The following is a 14,719-nucleotide window of genomic DNA, read 5'->3' as shown; positions in this document are numbered from 1 at the left end:
CAGCAAGGATGCAGTGGCGTTAATGTTTCCTGGTGTCAACTTGTATTATTTCAGTAGACATTGAAATGAGGATGCATCTTGCTGCCTTTCCAATGAAGCAAGTTTAATTTAGTAATAGGTGAAAAACCATCCTTACAAAGGTGTTAATCAGAGACTTGGCTTTGTGGACACTTTTCAGAGAACAAATTTGTTAGCATAAAAATAAAGCCAGAAAATGAAGAGCTGTTTAATCACTCGATTGGATTTTTCTGCCAGCATATTTTTTTTCTCTGCAACCCACTGCTAAATTGTGCTTCCTAGCTGTTTTTTATAAAATCACTGAATCAAATCTAACTCTGATTACATCAGAGAAGGCCATGTACCCTACACCATAAGAGGAGGTTTGAAATTTTGACTTGTCTACTTAAATATCACCAAAATCTGATCACAAGGTTAATTACGTCCCTGGGTGGGATTGAACCACCAACCTTTTGGTTAATAGCCAAACACACTAACCGATTGCGCCACAGAGACACTTTGCAAAAGTCCATACTGACAAAGGCTAATAAGCATTCATCTAAAACGTTTCCTAGAAAAACTTAAAAAAGTCAATAATCTGGAGAGTTTTTGTAAGATGTTTCTTCTATCAACCAACGAAGAAACACATTGGTACTTTCCCATGATGAGTGAGTGCTTCAGGTTCTCTTGCACTTACATGTGCAGCAGAGTACTGCAATGGAAGCATGCTGGGCCCATAACCCAGAGGTAGGCAGATTGAAACTATCCTCTGCTATATGCATTTTTTTTTTGTTAATTAAAGTAATCCAAAACTGGGATTGATATTTTGTCTCTTTTATTTTTACTTAAAGTACAATAACTTTTACCATTTTAATTTGTTTTAATAGTATATTGACAGTATTGTTTTCTTTCAAAAATCCACTTCATTTTCTTTACCCTATTATTAAAATGGTAATTGACAAAAACAAACTACATTGTCACCAGAAGAGCAATACAAAATGTACAAGTGATATATTAAAATCATCTTTCCAGCTTGAATTTCAATGATGCATTGGGGCAACGATTTTGTGAGAAACATCTTCACCCTTAAATAAAGATTTTCTTAATTCCTTACCTGTGTGCTAATTAGATATCACCTTGTTTTCACATTAAACAGACTTCCACATGAGAAAGCAGCAAGGATGCAGTGGCGTTAATGTTTCCTGGTGTCAACCTGTATTATTTCAGTAGACATTGAAATGAGGATGCATCTTGCTGCCTTTCCAATGAAGCAAGTTTAATTTAGTAATAGGTGAAAAACCATCCCTACAAAGGTGTTAATCAGAGACTTGGCTTTGTGGACACTTTTCAGAGAACAAATTTGTTAGCATAAAATAAAGCCAGAAAATGAAGAGCTGTTTAATCACGCAATTTGATTTTTTTGCCAGCATATTTCTTTTTCTCTGCAACCCACTGCTAAATTGTGCTTCCTAGATGTTTTTATAAAATCATTGAATCAAATCTAACTCTGATTACATCAGAGAAGGCCAGGTACCCTACACAATAACAGGGGGTATGAAATTTGACTTGTCTACTTAAAGATCACCAAAATCTGATAACAAGGTCAATTACGTCCCTGTGTGGGATTGAACCACCAACCTTTTGGTTAATAGCCGTACACACTAACTGATTGCGCCACAGAGACACTTTGGAAAAGTCCATACTGACAAATGCTAATAAGCATTCATCTAAAACGTTTCCTAGAAAAACTTAAAAAAGTCAATAATCTAGAGAGTTTTTGTAAGATGTTTCTTCTATCAACCAACGAAGAAACACATTGGTACTTTCCCATGATGAGTGAGTGCTTCAGGATCTCTTGCACTTACATGTGCAGCAGAGTACAGCAATGGAAGCATGCTGGGCCCATAACCCAGAGGTAGGCAGATTGAAACTATCCTCTGCTATATGCATTTTTTTTTGTTAATTAAAGTAATCCAAAACTGGGATTGATATTTTGGCTCTTTTATTTTTACTTAAAGTACAATAACTTTTACCATTTTAATTTGTTTTAATAGTATATTGACAGTACTGTTTTCTTTCAAAAATCCACTTCATTTTCTTTACCCTATTATTAAAATGGTAATTGACAAAAACAAACTACATTGTCACCAGAAGAGCAATACAAAATGTACAAGTGATATATTAAAATCATCTTTCCAGCTTGAATTTCAATGATGCATTGGGGCAACGATTTTGTGAGAAACATCTTCACCCTTAAATAAAGATTTTCTTAATTCCTTACCTGTGTGCTAATTAGATATCACCTTGTTTTCACATTAAACAGACTTCCACATGAGAAAGCAGCAAGGATGCAGTGGCGTTAATGTTTCCTGGTGTCAACCTGTATTATTTCAGTAGACATTGAAATGAGGATGCATCTTGCTGCCTTTCCAATGAAGCAAGTTTAATTTAGTAATAGGTGAAAAACCATCCCTACAAAGGTGTTAATCAGAGACTTTGCTTTGTGGACACTTTTCAGAGAACAAATTTGTTAGCATAAAAATAAAGCCAGAAAATGAAGAGCTGTTTAATCACTCAATTGGATTTTTCTGCCAGCATATTTCTTTTTCTCTGCAACCCACTGCTAAATTGTGCTTCCTAGCTGTTTTTATAAAATCACTGAATCAAATCTAACTCTGATTACATCAGAGAAGGCCATGTACCCTACACCATAACAGGGGGTTTGAAATTTTGACTTGTCTACTTAAAGATCACCAAAATCTGATAACAAGGTCAATTACGTACCTGGGGGGGATTGAACCACCAACCTTTTGGTTAATAGCCGTACACACTAACTAATTGCGCCACAGAGACACATTGCAAAAGTATATACTGACAAGGGCTAATAACCATTCATCTAAAACGTTTCCTAGAAAAACTTTAAAAAGTCAATAATCTGGAGAGTTTTTGTAAGATGTTTCTTCCATCAACCAACGAAGAAACACATTGGTACTTTCCCATGATGAGTGAGTGCTTCAGGATCTCTTGCACTTACATGTGCAGCAGAGTACAACAATGGAAGCATGCTGGGCCCATAACCCAGAGGTAGGCAGATTGAAACTATCCTTTGCTATATGCTTTTTTTTTGTTAATTAAAGTAATCCAAAACTGGGATTGATATTTTGGCTCTTTTATTTTTACTTAAAGTACAATAACTTTTACCATTTTAATTTGTTTTAATAGTATATTGACAGTATTGTTTTCTTTCAAAAATCCACTTAATTTTCTTTACCCTATTATTAAAATGGTAATTGACAAAAACAAACTACATTGTCACCAGAAGAGCAATACAAAATGTACAAGTGATATATTAAAATCATCTTTCCAGCTTGAATTTCAATGATGCATTGGGGCAACGATTTTGTGAGAAACATCTTCACCCTTAAATAAAGATTTTCTTAACTCCTTACCTGTGTGATAATTAGATATCACCTTGTTTTCGCATTAAACAGACTTCCACATGAGAAAGCAGCAAGGATGCAGTGGCGTTAATGTTTCCTGGTGTCAACTTGTATTATTTCAGTAGACATTGAAATGAGGATGCATCTTGCTGCCTTTCCAATGAAGCAAGTTTAATTTAGTAATAGGTGAAAAACCATCCTTACAAAGGTGTTAATCAGAGACTTGGCTTTGTGGACACTTTTCAGAGAACAAATTTGTTAGCATAAAAATAAAGCCAGAAAATGAAGAGCTGTTTAATCACTCAATTGGATTTTTCTGCCAGCATATTTTTTTTCTCTGCAAACCACTGCTAAATTGTGCTTCCTAGCTGTTTTTATAAAATCAATGAATCAAATCTAACTCTGATTACATCAGAGAAGGCCAGGTACCCTACACCATAAGAGGGGGTTTGAAATTTTGACTTGTCTACTTAAAGATCACCAAAATCTGATAACAAGATCAATTACATCCCTGGGTGGGATTGAACCACCAACCTTTTAGTTAATAGCCGTACACACTAACTGATTGCGCCGCAAAGACACTTTGCGACAGGGTATACTGACAAAGGCTAATAAGCATTCATCTAAAACGTTTCCTAGAAAAACTTTAAAAAGTCAATAATCTGGAGAGTTTTTGTAAGATGTTTCTTCCATCAACCAACGAAGAAACACATTGGTACTTTCCCATGATGAGTGAGTGCTTCAGGATCTCTTGCACTTACATGTGCAGCAAAGTACAGCAATGGAAGCATGCTGGGCCCATAACCCAGAGGTAGGCAGATTGAAACTATCCTTTGCTATATGCTTTTTTTTTGTTAATTAAAGTAATCCAAAACTGGGATTGATATTTTGGCTCTTTTATTTTTACTTAAAGTACAATAACGTTTACCATTTTAATTTGTTTTAATAGTATATTGACAGTATTGTTTTCTTTCAAAAATCCACTTAATTTTCTTTACCCTATTATTAAAATGGTAATTGACAAAAACAAACTACATTGTCACCAGAAGAGCAATACAAAATGTACAAGTGATATATTAAAATCATCTTTTCAGCTTGAATTTCAATGATGCATTGGGGCAACGATTTTGTGAGAAACATCTTCACCCTTAAATAAAGATTTTCTTAATTCCTTACCTGTGTGCTAATTAGATATCACCTTGTTTTCGCATTAAACAGACTTCCACATGAGAAAGCAGCAAGGATGCAGTGGCGTTAATGTTTCCTGGTGTCAACTTGTATTATTTCAGTAGACATTGAAATGAGGATGCATCTTGCTGCCTTTCCAATGAAGCAAGTTTAATTTAGTAATAGGTGAAAAACCATCCCTACAAAGGTGTTAATCAGAGACTTGGCTTTGTGGACACTTTTCAGAGAACAAATTTGTTAGCATAAAAATAAAGCCAGAAAATGAAGAGCTGTTTAATCACTCAATTGGATTTTTTTTGCCAGCATATTTTTTTTCTCTGCCACCCACTGCTAAATTGTGCTTCCTAGCTGTTTTTTATAAAATCACTGAATCAAATCTAACTCTGATTACATCAGAGAAGGCCAGGTACCCTACACAATAAGAGGGGGTTTGAAATTTTGACTTGTCTACTTAAATATCACCAAAATCTGATCACAAGGTCAATTACGTTCCTGGGTGGGATTGAACCACCAACCTTTTGGTTAATAGCCTTACACACTAACCAATTGCACCACAGAAACACTTTGCAAAAAGTACATACTGACAAAGGCTAATAAGCATTCATCAAGAACGTTTCCTAGAAAAACTTTAAAAAGTCAATAATCTGGAGAGTTTTTGTAAGATGTTTCTTCCATCAACCAATGAAGAAACACATTGGTACTTTCCCATGATGAGTGAGTGCTTCAGGATCTCTTGCACTTACATGTGCAGCAGAGTACTGCAATGGAAGCATGCTGGGCCCATAACCCAGAGATAGGCAGATTGAAACTATCCTTTGCTATATGCATTTTTTTTGTTAATTTAAGTAATCAAAACTGGGATTGATATTTTTGCTCTTTTATTTTTACTTAAAGTACAATAACTTTTACCATTTTAATTTGTTTTAATAGTATATTGACAGTATTGTTTTCTTTCAAAAATCCACTTCATTTTCTTTACCCTATTATTAAAATGGTAATTGACAAAAACAAACTACATTGTCACCAGAAGAGCAATACAAAATGTACAAGTGATATATTAAAATCATCTTTCCAGCTTGAATTTCAATGATGCATTGGGGCAACGATTTTGTGAGAAACATCTTCACCCTTAAATAAAGATTTTCTTAATTCCTTACCTGTGTGCTAATTAGATATCACCTTGTTTTCACATTAAACAGACTTCCACATGAGAAAGCAGCAAGGATGCAGTGGCGTTAATGTTTCCTGGTGTCAACCTGTATTATTTCAGTAGACATTGAAATGAGGATGCATCTTGCTGCCTTTCCAATGAAGCAAGTTTAATTTAGTAATAGGTGAAAAACCATCCCTACAAAGGTGTTAATCAGAGACTTTGCTTTGTGGACACTTTTCAGAGAACAAATTTGTTAGCATAAAAATAAAGCCAGAAAATGAAGAGCTGTTTAATCACTCAATTGGATTTTTCTGCCAGCATATTTCTTTTTCTCTGCAACCCACTGCTAAATTGTGCTTCCTAGCTGTTTTTATAAAATCACTGAATCAAATCTAACTCTGATTACATCAGAGAAGGCCAGGTACCCTACACCATAACAGGGGGTTTGAAATTTTGACTTGTCTACTTAAAGATCACCAAAATCTGATTGCAAGGTCAATTACGTTCCTGGGTGGGATTGAACCACCAACCTTTTGGTTAATAGCCTTACACACTAACCAATTGCACCACAGAGACACTTTGCAAAAAGTACATACTGACAAAGGCTAATAAGCATTCATCAAGAACGTTTCCTAGAAAAACTTTGAAAAGTCAATAATCTGGAGAGTTTTTGTAAGATGTTTCTTCCATCAACCAATGAAGAAACACATTGGTACTTTCCCATGATGAGTGAGTGCTTCAGGATCTCTTGCACTTACATGTGCAGCAGAGTACTGCAATGGAAGCATGCTGGGCCCATAACCCAGAGATAGGCAGATTGAAACTATCCTTTGCTATATGCATTTTTTTTGTTAATTAAAGTAATCCAAAACTGGGATTGATATTTTTGCTCTTTTATTTTTACTTAAAGTACAATAACTTTTACCATTTTAATTTGTTTTAATAGTATATTGACAGTATTGTTTTCTTTCAAAAATCCACTTAATTTTCTTTACCCTATTATTAAAATGGTAATTGACAAAAACAAACTACATTGTCACCAGAAGAGCAATACAAAATGTACTAGTGATATATTAAAATCATCTTTCCAGCTTGAATTTCAATGATGCATTGGGGCAACGATTTTGTGAGAAACATCTTCACCCTTAAATAAAGATTTTCTTAATTCCTTACCTGTGTGATAATTAGATATCACCTTGTTTTCACATTAAACAGACTTCCACATGAGAAAGCAGCAAGGATGCAGTGGCGTTAATGTTTCCTGGTGTCAACCTGTATTATTTCAGTAGACATTGAAATGAGGATGTATCTTGCTGCCTTTCCAATGAAGCAAGTTTAATTTAGTAATAGGTGAAAAACCATCCCTACAAAGGTGTTAATCAGAGACTTGGCTTTGTGGACACTTTTCAGAGAACAAATTTGTTAGCATAAAAATAAACCAGAAAATGAAGAGCTGTTTAATCACTCAATTGGATTTTTTGCCAGCATATTTTTTTTCTCTGCAACCCACTGCTAAATTGTGCTTCCTAGCTGTTTTTTATAAAATCACTGAATCAAATCTAACTCTGATAACATCAGAGAAGGCCAGGTACCCTACACAATAAGATGGGGTTTGAAATTTTGACTTGTCTACTTAAATATCACCAAAATCTGATCACAAGGTCAATTACGTCCCTGGGTGGGATTGAACCACCAACCTTTTGGTTAATAGCCTTACACACTAACCAATTGCGCCACAGAGACACTTTGCAAAAGTACATACTGACAAAGGCTAATAAGCATTCATCTAGAACGTTTCCTAGAAAAACTTTAAAAAGTCAATAATCTGGAGAGTTTTTGTAAGATGTTTCTTCCATCAACCAATGAAGAAACACATTGGTACTTTACCATGATGAGTGAGTGCTTCAGGATCTCTTGCACTTACATGTGCAGCAGAGTACTGCAATGGAAGCATGCTGGGCCCATAACCCAGAGGTAGGTAGATTGAAACTATCCTTTGCTATATGCATTTATTTTTTGTTAATTAAAGTAATCCAAAACTGGGATTGATATTTTGGCTCTTTTATTTTTACTTAAAGTACAATAACTTTTACCATTTTAATTTGTTTTGATAGTATATTGACAGTATTGTTTTCTTTCAAAAATCCACTTAATTTTCTTTACCCTATTATTAAAATGGTAATTGACAAAAACAAACTACATTGTCACCAGAAGAGCAATACAAAATGTACAAGTGATATATTAAAATCATCTTTCCAGCTTGAATTTCAATGATGCATTGGGGCAACGATTTTGTGAGAAACATCTTCACCCTTAAATAAAGATTTTCTTAATTCCTTACCTGTGTGATAATTAGATATCACCTTGTTTTCACATTAAACAGACTTCCACATGAGAAAGCAGCAAGGATGCAGTGGCGTTAATGTTTCCTGGTGTCAACCTGTATTATTTCAGTAGACATTGAAATGAGGATGCATCTTGTTGCCTTTCCAATGAAGCAAGTTTAATTTAGTAATAGGTGAAAAACCATCCCTACAAAGGTGTTAATCAGAGACTTGGCTTTGTGGACACATTTCAGAGAACAAATTTGTTAGCATAAAAATAAAGCCAGAAAATGAAGAGCTGTTTAATCACTCAATTGTATTTTTTTGCCAGCATATTTTTTTTATCTGCAACCCACTGCTAAATTGTGCTTCCTAGCTGTTTTTTTTATAAAATCACTGAATCAAATCTAACTCTGATTACATCAGAGAAGGCTAGGTACCCTACACAATAAGAGGGGGTTTTAAATTTTGACTTGTCTACTTAAATATCACCAAAATCTGATCACAAGGTCAATTACATTCCTGGGTGGGATTGAACCACCAACCTTTTGGTTAATAGTCTTACACACTAACCAATTGCACCACAGAAACACTTTGCAAAAGTACATACTGACAAAGGCTAATAAGCATTCATCTAGAACGTTTCCTAGAAAAACTTTAAAAAGTCAATAATCTGGAGAGTTTTTGTAAGATGTTTCTTCCATCAACCAACGAAGAAACACATTGGTACTTTCCCATGATGAGTGAGTGCTTCAGGATCTCTTGCACTTACATGTGCAGCAGAGTACTGCAATGGAAGCATGCTGGGCCCATAACCCAGAGGTAGGCAGATTGAAACTATCCTTTGCTATATGCATTTTTTTTTGTTAATTAAAGTAATCCAAAACTGGGATTGATATTTTTGCTCTTTTATTTTTACTTAAAGTACAATAACTTTTACCATTTTAATTTGTTTTAATAGTATATTGACAGTATTGTTTTCTTTCAAAAATCCACTTAATTTTCTTTACCCTATTATTAAAATGGTAATTGACAAAAACAAACTACATTGTCACCAGAAGAGCAATACAAAATGTACAAGTGATATATTAAAATCATCTTTCCAGCTTGAATTTCAATGATGCATTGGGGCAACGATTTTGTGAGAAACATCTTCACCCTTAAATAAAGATTTTCTTAATTCCTTACCTGTGTGCTAATTAGATATCACCTTGTTTTCACATTAAACAGACTTCCACATGAGAAAGCAGCAAGGATGCAGTGGCGTTAATGTTTCCTGGTGTCAACCTGTATTATTTCAGTAGACATTGAAATGAGGATGCATCTTGCTGCCTTTCCAATGAAGCAAGTTTAATTTAGTAATAGGTGAAAAACCATCCCTACAAAGGTGTTAATCAGAGACTTGGCTTTGTGGACACTTTTCAGAGAACAAATTTGTTAGCATAAAAATAAAGCCAGAAAATGAAGAGCTGTTTAATCACTCAATTGGATTTTTTTGCCAGCATATTTCTTTTTCTCTGCAACCCACTGCTAAATTGTGCTTCCTAGCTGTTTTAATAAAATCACTGAATCAAATCTAACTCTGATTACATCAGAGAAGGCCAGGTACCCTACACCATAACAGGGGGTTTGAAATTTTGACTTGTCTACTTAAAGATCACCAAAATCTGATCACAAGGTCAATTACGTCCCTGGGTGTGATTGAACCACCAACCTTTTGGTTAGTAGCCGTACACGCTAACTGATTGCGCCACAGAGACACTTTGCAGAAGTAAATACTGACAAAGGCTAATAAGCATTCATCTAAAACGTTTCCTAGAAAAACTTTAAAAAGTCAATAATCTGGAGAATTTTTGTAAGATGTTTCTTCCATCAACCAACGAAGAAACACATTGGTACTTTCCCATGATGAGTGAGTGCTTCAGGATCTCTTGCACTTACATGTGCAGCAGAGTACAGCAATGGAAGCATGCTGGGCCCATAACCCAGAGGTAGGCAGATTGAAACTATCCTTTGCTATATGCTTTTTTTTTGTTAATTAAAGTAATCCAAAACTGGGATTGATATTTTGGCTCTTTTATTTTTACTTAAAGTACAATAACTTTTACCATTTTAATTTGTTTTAATAGTATATTGACAGTATTGTTTTCTTTCAAAAATCCACTTAATTTTCTTTACCCTATTATTAAAATGGTAATTGACAAAAACAAACTACATTGTCACCAGAAGAGCAATACAAAATGTACAAGTGATATATTAAAATCGTCTTTCCAGCTTGAATTTCAATGATGCATTGGGGCAACGATTTTGTGAGAAACATCTTCACCCTTAAATAAAGATTTTCTTAATTCCTTACCTGTGTGATAATTAGATATCACCTTGTTTTCGCATTAAACAGACTTCCACATGAGAAAGCAGCAAGGATGCAGTGGCGTTAATGTTTCCTGGTGTCAACTTGTATTATTTCAGTAGACATTGAAATGAGGATGCATCTTGCTGCCTTTCCAATGAAGCAAGTTTAATTTAGTAATAGGTGAAAAACCATCCTTACAAAGGTGTTAATCAGAGACTTGGCTTTGTGGACACTTTTCAGAGAACAAATTTGTTAGCATAAAAATAAAGCCAGAAAATGAAGAGCTGTTTAATCACTCAATTGGATTTTTCTGCCAGCATATTTTTTTTCTCTGCAAACCACTGCTAAATTGTGCTTCCTAGCTGTTTTTATAAAATCACTGAATCAAATCTAACTCTGATTACATCAGAGAAGGCTAGGTACCCTACACAATAAGAGGGGGTTTGAAATTTTGACTTGTCTACTTAAAAATCACCAAAATCTGATCACAAGGTCAATTACGTCCCTGGGTAGGATTTAACCACCAACCTTTTGGTTAATAGCCGTACACACTAACCAATTGCGCCACAGAGACACTTTGCAAAAAGTACATACTGACAAAGGCTAATAAGCATTCATCTAGAACGTTTCCTAGAAAAACTTTAAAAAGTCAATAATCTGGAGAGTTTTTGTAAGATGTTTCTTCCAACAACCAACAAAGAAACACATTGGTACTTTCCCATGATGAGTGAGTGCTTCAGGATCTCTTGCACTTACATGTGCAGCAGAGTACTGCAATGGAAGCATGCTGGGCCCATAACCCAGAGGTAGGCAGATTGAAACTATCCTTTGCTATATGCATTTTTTTTGTTAATTAAAGTAATCCAAAACTGGGATGGATATTTTTGCTCTTTTATTTTTACTTAAAGTACAATAACTTTTACCATTTTAATTTGTTTTAATAGTATATTGACAGTATTGTTTTCTTTCAAAAATCCACTTCATTTTCTTTACCCTATTATTAAAATGGTAATTGACAAAAACAAACTACATTGTCACCAGAAGAGCAATACAAAATGTACAAGTGATATATTAAAATCATCTTTCCAGGTTGAATTTCAATGATGCATTGGGGCAACGATTTTGTGAGAAACATCTTCACCCTTAAATAAAGATTTTCTTAATTCCTTACCTGTGTGCTAATTAGATATCACCTTGTTTTCACATTAAACAGACTTCCACATGAGAAAGCAGCAAGGATGCAGTGGCGTTAATGTTTCCTGGTGTCAACCTGTATTATTTCAGTAGACATTGAAATGAGGATGCATCTTGCTGCCTTTCCAATGAAGCAAGTTTAATTTAGTAATAGGTGAAAAACCATCCTTACAAAGGTGTTAATCAGAGACTTGGCTTTGTGGACACTTTTCAGAGAACACATTTGTTAGCATAAAAATAAAGCCAGAAAATGAAGAGCTGTTTAATCACTCAATTGGATTTTTCTGCCAGCATATTTTTTTTCTCTGCAACCTACTGCTAAATTGTGCTTCCTAGCTGTTTTTATAAAATCACTGAATCAAATCTAACTCTGATTACATCAGGGAAGGCCAGGTACCCACACCATAACAGGGGGTTTGAAATTTTGACTTGTCTACTTAAATATCACCAAAATCTGATCACAAGGTCAATTACGTTCCTGGGTGGGATTGAACCACCAACCTTTTGGTTAATAGCCAAACACACTAACCGATTGCGCCACAGAGACACGTTGCAAAAAGCTCATACTGACAAAGGCTAATAAGCATTCATCTAGAACGTTTCCTAGAAAAACTTTAAAAAGTCAATAATCTGGAGAGTTTTTGTAAGATGTTTCTTCCATCAACCAACGAAGAAACACATTGGTACTTTCCCATGATGAGTGAGTGCTTCAGGATCTCTTGCACTTACATGTGCAGCAGAGTACTGCAATGGAAGCATGCTGGGCCGATAACCCAGAGGTAGGCAGATTGAAACTACCCTCTGCTATATGCATTTTTTTTTAATTAAAGTAATCCAAAATTGGGATTGATATTTTAGCTCTTTTATTTTTACTTAAAGTACAATAACTTTTACCATTTTCATTTGTTTAATAGTATATTGACAGTATTGTTTTCTTTCAAAAATCCACTTAATTTTCTTTACCCTATTATTAAAATGGTAATTGACAAAAACAAACTACATTGTCACCAGAAGAGCAATACAAAATGTACAAGTGATATATTAAAATCATCTTTCCAGCTTGAATTTCAATGATGCATTGGGGCAACGATTTTGTGAGAAACATCTTCACCCTTAAATAAAGATTTTCTTAATTCCTTACCTGTGTGCTAATTAGATATCACCTTGTTTTCACATTAAACAGACTTCCACATGAGAAAGCAGCAAGGATGCAGTGGCGTTAATGTTTCCTGGTGTCAACCTGTATTATTTCAGTAGATATTGAAATGACGATGCATCTTGCTGCCTTTCCAATGAAGCAAGTTTAATTTAGTAATAGGTGAAAAACCATCCCTACAAAGGTGTTAATCAGATACTTGGCTTTGTGGACACTTTTCAGAGAACAAATTTGTTAGCATAAAAATAAAGCCAGAAAATAAAGAGCTGTTTAATCACTCAATTGGATTTTTTTGCCAGCATATTTCTTTTTCTCTGCAACCCACTGCTAAATTGTGCTTCCTAGCTGTTTTTTTTATAAAATCACTTAATCAAATCTAACTCTGATTACATCAGAGAAGGCCAGGTACCCTACACCACAAGAGGGGGTTTGAAATTTTGACTTGTCTACTTAAAGATCACCAAAATCTGATAACAAGGTAAATTACGTCCCTGGGTGGGATTGAACCACCAACCTTTTGGATAATAACCGAACACGCTAACTGATTGCGCCACAGTGACACTTTGCAAACGTACATTCTGACAAACGCTAATAAGCATTCATCTAGAACGTTTCCTAGAAAAACTTTAAAAAGTCAATAATCTGGAGAGTTTTTGTAAGATGTTTCTTCCATCAATCAACGAAGAACATTCAAGCTGATTTCTTGCAGCAGCTGGGCACTGTAACAGCTCCAGAGCTGCTCTGTAAGGCAACTAAAAGGGTGTGGGCCCTGCAGCACTACCTGTAGTTCGCATTGTGCGTTGGAAGGCACAAAGTAAGCAGACGGGAGAAGTCAGGATAGTGCGCAAGGGCATAGAAAGGAGCGGCTCAAGAAAAGAGAAGTGGAAACAGACAGCAAACTAGGCTGGAGAGAGACCTGAGACAAAGAGATCTGAATTATACGAGAGCCGACCAGGGGAAACACAAATTATGCAGTCGAGTTTCCCACATTTGGGGAAATCGCTGGAGCAGCACACACAGAGTGCAATGGGTGAGCCTTGCCCTGGGAGAAGCACCTTCATGATCATAGTATCTCACCTGGCAGATAAGTAGGAGTTGGGCAAGAGCTGAGGAGGGTCGCTGCTCGGGCACCCCCCTGTCAAGTGAAGGAGATCCAACTGAGGCAGCACAAGAGAACTCTCGAAAGAAGAACAAGGCTAGAGGAAGATCTGAGACACAGAAATCTGGCTTTTACCAGAGCTGACCAGAGGAAAGCACAAACACAGTCCCCCACTACCACAAATAATGCAGTCGAGTTTCCCACATTTGGGGAAATCACAGGGGTCAGCATACCCAGAATGCAATGAATGAACCTCACCCTGGGAGAACAATCTTCATGACCATGGTATCTCCTATGCAAAATAAGTATGATTTGGGATAGGGCTGGGGAGGGCCGCTGCTCAGGCACATCTCTGTCAAGTAAAGGAGATTCAACTGAGGCAGCACAAGGGAACTCTCATCTGGGGACAACAACTGCAGGGAGAACACATATTTTCAGATGAACATGGGAGGGCAGAAGGCTGCCTAATACTGAAGCACCCCCAAACAACAAACCAAATGCAACAACTAGTACAAGCATTCCTGGGGGAAGGCCTGCAGCAGATGGATTTGCATATGGTGATGTCATCCAAACAGTGGGTCAAAGTTGGCTTCAACCCTCGTCTGCATATGAAAAGAGAAAAGGGGCGTGCAGGGCATGGCGGCCTTTTGCAGCGCTTGGATGACCCCTAGTTCGCATTAAACACCTCCACCCTACTTCGGTGTGGGGCTCATGTTGGCTATGCCCCAGCCCATGAAGCATTCAAGCTGATTACTTGCAGCAGCTGGGCACTGTAATAGCTCCAGAGCTGCTCTGTAAGGCAAGTAAAAGGGTGT

At 36.0% G+C, this 14,719-nt stretch overlaps 3 non-coding genes across 3 annotated transcripts; all 3 read right to left on the bottom strand.

Annotated features, from left to right (window-relative positions):
* Positions 1-439: 439 nt before the first annotated feature.
* On the bottom strand, positions 440-513 carry TRNAN-AUU (transfer RNA asparagine (anticodon AUU)). Its single transcript has one exon. It is a non-coding gene; the product is annotated as a tRNA-Asn (tRNA).
* A 13,221-nt stretch (positions 514-13,734) lies between these two features.
* LOC135003158 (U1 spliceosomal RNA) lies at positions 13,735-13,897 on the bottom strand. The gene has a single exon (XR_010204232.1). It is a non-coding gene; the product is annotated as a U1 spliceosomal RNA (small nuclear RNA).
* Positions 13,898-14,049: 152 nt separating this feature from the next.
* LOC135003147 (U1 spliceosomal RNA) lies at positions 14,050-14,213 on the bottom strand. Its single transcript, XR_010204220.1, has one exon. It is a non-coding gene; the product is annotated as a U1 spliceosomal RNA (small nuclear RNA).
* Between the last annotated feature and the right edge of the window lie 506 nt (positions 14,214-14,719).

This window comes from Pseudophryne corroboree, unplaced genomic scaffold, assembly GCF_028390025.1.
Source record: "Pseudophryne corroboree isolate aPseCor3 unplaced genomic scaffold, aPseCor3.hap2 scaffold_1830, whole genome shotgun sequence".
In the NCBI taxonomy this organism is placed as follows: Eukaryota; Metazoa; Chordata; class Amphibia; order Anura; family Myobatrachidae; genus Pseudophryne; species Pseudophryne corroboree.
The sequence above is the reverse complement of the archived record's forward strand: the minus strand, read 5'-3'. Positions and strand labels throughout refer to the sequence as shown.